General features: G+C 41.2%; 1 protein-coding gene across 2 annotated transcripts in view; it reads right to left on the reverse strand.

Moving 5' to 3' along the window:
- tmod1 (tropomodulin 1) overlaps window positions 1-4,472 on the reverse strand; it is a 35,428-nt gene extending 30,956 nt beyond the window's left edge. For both annotated transcript variants that reach the window (XM_037532703.1, XM_037532702.1), the window contains exon 1: window positions 4,158-4,472. The gene's annotated coding sequence lies outside the window, so the exon portion shown is untranslated. The remainder of the gene's footprint in view (window positions 1-4,157) is intronic.
- Between the last annotated feature and the right edge of the window lie 1,825 nt (window positions 4,473-6,297).

Genomic DNA, 6,297 nt, shown 5'->3' on the forward strand with positions numbered 1-6,297 from the left:
GTTAGTCGCAATTAAAATCACATCCGTCTTATTTGCTTGAATTTGACACTAAAGACAGATTCTAAGTGCATGAACGACATTGAAATGTGCAGTTAATAATTTAGAGCACTAATCTGCTCAATTTAACAGCAAGAAATGAAACAAAATTGATCATTAACATTGAAAAAATGACCAAAAGCAAAATTGAATATGTAAAGAAAATGTGAATGTTTAATTTTTTTTCCACAAAAAAAAAAAAAAAAAAAAAAAAAAAAACAAAAACGACAAAATATCAGCTTAAAGAAATAAAATGTGCAGTAATAAAAAAGTAAGACAAACAGAAAATAAATGGTCACAAACAGAAAACTGTACAGCTAAAAGAAAAAAGTTCATGAATAAATTTTAAAGGTTCGACAAAAACTGCTATGGAATCCCAGATAGGCGGAGTTGCTAGGCTGTTGCTATGTTATTCCAGGTGGTTGCTAAGGTGTTGCTAGGCCGTTGGTATGGTATGCCAGGATAATATAGCAACAGCCTAGCCACATGTTACCAATTGCCTGGGATTCCATGGCAATAGCCTAGCAACAGTTAGTGACCACCCGGAATACCACAGCAATGGCCCACCAACACCTTAGTTTTATTCAGCTTTTATTTTATTGTACGTACTTCTGTTTTTACATTCCACACAGGCTGGTGGTTTTAAGATGCTGAATGTCTGACTAACGCATCAGTACTGAATGTGTTCAGTGTGTTTACGTCTTGGGCTGTAATGGCAAAAAAATGATGACCTTCCAAACGTGTTGCCTGCAATTTCTCTCCACTTTTTGAAAAGCAAACCTTATTTTAACTTACGTTAAAGAGGGGCTAAAATAACTAAATATACCATTTTGTGAAGAGAAGATTTCCTTACACTGATAAGGCCTTCCTAAAATTCTGGCTTCTGGTCATTATCAGCAGTGAAGACACGACAAGAGCAGATAAAGTTCAGGCTGAGACTGTAAGTCAGATGGTTGAGCGGAGGTGGAGGAGAGCAACAGCTGCCAGCTGGCGGTTTATTTATACCCCAAAGTCCTGTTTAACCCAGTCAGGAACAGGCAGAGATCAGAGGTCAGAGCAAATGAAAGAAAAACTCCTTTAAAAAAAATAATAATAAATCCTTAGTGGTTCTTGGCTTTGACGTGCAGAGGTTCTTTAAGCTTTAAAAATAAATTCATTAAAAAAGGTTTTTCCACCCTCACTAAAACTGTTCTGAACAGCAGTCATTCAGACGGGTTTGGTGTGAAATGGTTGTTTGTAGAGACTCAGATGTCTATACAGTGGTGGTGATGGGAGCCAGGGGTCGCCATGACTACGACACTATAATATAGCCACTTTATTTACCACCTTGTCTGATGAAGGTAAAACGGTGTTAACTCAATTTTTTTTTGTTTAGGGACTATTTTGCCCCACCATGCCTTGCATGTACCCCTCCACCTTGAGTAGATTTTAAAAACGTTTCAGGCCAAAATCTTCGAAACTATCGTCAAACAAATCTCACATGTCCGTTTCTTGTAATAACTTCCCGTGAGGAAGCTTTTAGGAGGTGGACATCTGGTTCCATTGACCGCCTTTGTGAACAACACTGACCAATTTCATACAAAACCATCCTTTAAAATTTGTTTAATGCCCTTGTCTGGGGTCACCATGTTACTGTAATGTTCTAATAAGTCTTGTAATTAGTATATATACACAACTATTAACAGTAGTTACACCAATACTTTGAAACTATATTGGTATTATCAACAGAGTAGCCAGCAGCTACAACAGACCAGGCCTTGCAGTATCAGACTAAAACAAATCAAATCACAGTTAGTTAAAAAAAAAAAAAAAAAACCTTCTCAGTTTGTTATTGACCACTAAACGCTGTCTAACTTTACTACAGCGCATTGTCCTTGAATAAGGGGTCTGCCAAGGACTTCTGCCCAAAGCCTCAACAATAACCAGCCCGAGAGTCAAACCTCACCCACTGCTGCTCTCTGAAGCTACGAATACTCAAACCTCTTCAAGTTAAAATAATACACAACTTTCAACAAACTTCACTATTACGTGAAACTGACTAGGCTTCAGTTCAAACATGTTTTAATATATTTCAATATAATTTGTAGTTGTCAAATCAATTATTTAAAAAAAAAAAAAAGTTGTCAAATAAGGAGCTTCAGTGAAAATAACAGCATTTTGAATATACCTGACTAAATAATGTAACCATAAACTGAAATGTTGAGACTATTTTGAAAATATTTAACAAAATTATGATTATTCATGTCAAGCTGGCAATATTGACATGCTGCTTAGTTTAAAAAAAGTGTTCCAGTTTAAATGGTGTACAATTTTCCATACACTTAACTATGTGTAGCCATTCATACCAAACAGTAATAATTTACATTGCCTTTAGTCAAAAAAGCCGTTTTTAGCTACAACATAATATTCAATGCACTTGACTACAACGTGTTATGATTCATGTCAAACTGAATATTTGATGCTGCCTTCAGTCAAAAAACGGTTTTAGTTAAAATAATAAACTATTCGCATCTATAATGTGTAGCTGTTTGGGTCAAAGTCTGAATAGCTGAAAAAGTTTTTGTTAAAATGAATCATTTTCAATATGCTTAACTACAGTTTATAGTTACTGATATTAAACGTCAAAATTCAGAGCTACTTTTTTACATAAAAGTGCTTTTTTTTATTTCTAAACTTGCCTACAATGTGAAATCACTCACTTTCTCTAGTTAAAATACACAATATTCAATACACTTAACTACAATGAACAGCTGCAAACTGAAGGTGTTTCAGTGACTGTAAGTGATCATTCACGACAGCTAATCTGCATTTATGAATTTAACCAGAGAGAAAAGAACAATTTAAAGCGAAAGTGTAAATTGCGTCCAGGTGATTTTTTCCATTATATGCTTCTATATTCACAGAAAATGTGTGTGCAAGTATTCAATCCTGTACAAAAGCCAGAGAGCACTCTTCGTCTATAAAACGTTCAGTGGGGGAAAAAAAGCCATCAAGTTAGTCTTTCTTCAGGAGATCTTTCAAAGGGAGATTAGATACAACACAATCCGCCTGCATGACGAAGGAGAAAGTCAAAGGGAAAATAAGTGAAAAAAAAACTGATGATTAGAAGCTCCAGAGAAACATGTCTCCTAACAACCACCTGGAAGACCTGGTAGACACCAAAACTGCCCCCATCAGATAAACAGCCCTGAAAGCTTTTCTCTCTGAGTGAGAGGAGAACATCAAGCTGCTTCAGATCTGAAAACATCCACAGGTGTTTCTGTCCATCCTTCCACTGTGAGAAGACCACTCAGCGCTGTGGGTCTGAAAGGACGTGTAGCTGACCAAGAAGAACCTCACTGAGAAAAGGAGACGGACACATCAAACAAAGAAGCTGAACGATGGACTGATCGCCCCAGAGTCCAGACCTCAGCACCACTGAATGGGTTTGATTACTTCAGAAAATCAACCAGCTTCTGAGACTGAACTTGGGAGGCGTGTCTGCAGATTCTTTAAGGAACTGAGAGCGAGTCTCCTGAAAAGAATGGAAGCTGGAATAACAGTACAGATGGAAATAAACGAGCGTTTTGCAAAAAACAGCCATTGTTGTTTTAAAAGTGCAAAGTAAAAAGTAAAGACATCCAAATTTACACATTTTTCCTGTGGAATTTCTATATAACATATGTTAATATAACATGTATGGAAGGTAAATTTTATATACACCTCTGCAAACTGCCCTCCTTTCTGCCAAATGGGTTTCGTTTCTTCATCCAATGTTACGTTTAGATAAACAAACAGTAATTCTGCATTAAAATGTGTCTAAAAAGTCTATTTATTTGCTGGGGGCTCTCGCACTTCTGCACAAGAATGTTTTATATGCGGTTGCTGAGGCTTCCGCGCAGTTTTTCTGTGAACTGTACGTTTCACTTGCTTACTTGATGGCCGGTTTGAGTGGACAGTGAATAAACAGAGACCTGACTGCGTGTGAAGGACAAGCAGTTTGACATTAGCTGCAAACGAAACTGACCTAAACTCCTTCACACTATTTAGGGAGTTCAGTCTCAGTGAGGGAGTTGACACATGCTAAGTGAGTGAGTGTGTGTGTGTGTGTGTACGCGAGAGCCCACTCAGTCCCCCCTTACCTCACACACTGATGATCTGGTCTATATATAGCCCCAGCGCTCCCTCCCGCGCGCTCTCAGCTGAATACTTTGCCCAGATATGGTTTCTTCTCAGGGTCGCCAACTCGCTCCAATGTGCCGCAGCGAATGACCGGTGTCCGAGTCACACCGCTACACACACTGCTCTGGAAACACACGCGCACACACACACACACACAGGAGAAAGCGTACACACAGCTCCACAGCCCAGCTCTCTCTCTCCTTCCTCCACCACTTCTCCTCCAACTTCTCAAAGACCTGCAGCTCTACTACTGACACTCTGCTCCACAGGAGAGAAGTTCCCGAAGACCCGCCCACTTCAGGCAAGCCACGCCCACCGCTCCTCCCCCTCAGGCTGCTGCTGTCAGTCAAGCGATGTCACCGGGCTGCCATGGACCTGTTTCACTTACAAGGAGGTCATAAGCAAGTCTGAGAATTTCACAACAAAACGCAGGTCACGGCAAACGGCTGACCATCCAGATGCCAAGTGCTGGGATATGAGCTATAATGTCTTCGCTACATTAGCTACATGTTCTGACTGTTCAGCTACATTAGAAAAACGGGGGTCTGTATTTTGATAGTTTTCACCAAGCTACACCCAACATCCCCCACAACAAACCAGATTTCACTAAACTTCACTAAAGTTAAAAAAAAAAAAAAGTTTAGTGAAGCTTCAAACTTGTAGATTTTTCAAAAACAAGTAAACAGTTAATAATCATTTTAAAAATAAATTAAAGTTTTCAAAACTCCAGCTTACAAATAGATTTGAGAAATCCATCAATAAACGGTTGCTCTAAAACAAACATGTTTCACGACTTTTTAAAACAATCTCTCTTAAAATGTTCTATTACTTTAAACACAAACTCAAATTTCCCAGAATATCAAAATGCCCTTTGATTTCTCAGTGAACTTATTCCTTTAAAATAATAAATACATTTCATTAAATTATTATTCTGAAGACAAATTTATAGTTTTTATTAAACTACTGCTTAAAAAACACAAAAACAACTGTTTTTTTTTTTTTTTACCAGAACAATTCATGATCATCATCATCATCATCATCGTCGACTGCCAGTGCAGATCGGGTCGCAGTTGAAAGAGCAGAGAATCCCAGATGACCCTGTCCCCCTGCAACTTCCTCCAGCTCACTCCCAGGGACCCCAAGCTGCTCCCAGGCCAACTTGGAGATGTAATCCCTGCAGCAGGTCCTAGGACGACCCCGGGGTCTTGTCCCACCAGGAGGCGTCCAGGGGGCATCCAGATCAGATGCCCAAACCACCTCAGCTGGCTCCTCTCAATGCGGAGGAGTAGCGGCTCTACACCCGCCACCCTGCGAAGAGGTTCATTTCCGCCGCTTGTATTCGCGATCTTGCTTTTTCGCTCATTACCCACAGCTCATGACCACAGGTGAGGGTCAGGATGTAGATCGCCCGGTAAACAGAGAGCTTCGCCTTTTGGCTCAGCTCCCTCTTCACCACTACAGTCCGGTACAGTGACCGCATTACTGCTGCCGCCTGTCCCAGCCTGCGGCCGGTCTCACCATCCCTCTTCCCGTCACTCGTGAACAAGACCCCGAGACACTTCAACTCCTCCACCTGGGGCAGGTCCTTTCCCCTTACCTGGATCAGGGCTTGTCGTGGCGGAAGGACTTGTGTGGTCTAGGGATCTTCAGAGCCAAGTCGTCAGGAGCAATATGCTCCTGGTAGGGTCTCCGAGGGCGAACAGGTCTAGAGTGAAGACCCAGACTAACGCGATCCAAACCACACCAAGCACGACATACACAAAAAATCGTGTAACCTGCATGGGTCACTGGGACCTACCCCTGGATCCAGGCCTGGGGGGAGTGTTCCACAGCAAACGCCTGGTGGCCGGGCAGACCACATATCCCAGCCAGGCTCAGCCCGAAGAGGCAACGTGAGGGGACCATGTGGGCCCACCACCCGCAAGGTCCAGCGCCGTATTGGCAGTGGGAGACTGCAGGGAGGCCCTTTGAGACCTTGGCCCCTGCATCAGAAACTGGCTTCTTGGTACCAGAACAATTGATTTATCAAAAATATTTAAAGGGAAAATTATTCAAGATTTAAAACGGTGTGGAACTGCTTCTCATAAGGAAGTCTAAAGC

Source organism: Pygocentrus nattereri, chromosome 22, assembly GCF_015220715.1.
Source record: "Pygocentrus nattereri isolate fPygNat1 chromosome 22, fPygNat1.pri, whole genome shotgun sequence".
Lineage (NCBI taxonomy): Eukaryota > Metazoa > Chordata > Actinopteri > Characiformes > Serrasalmidae > Pygocentrus > Pygocentrus nattereri.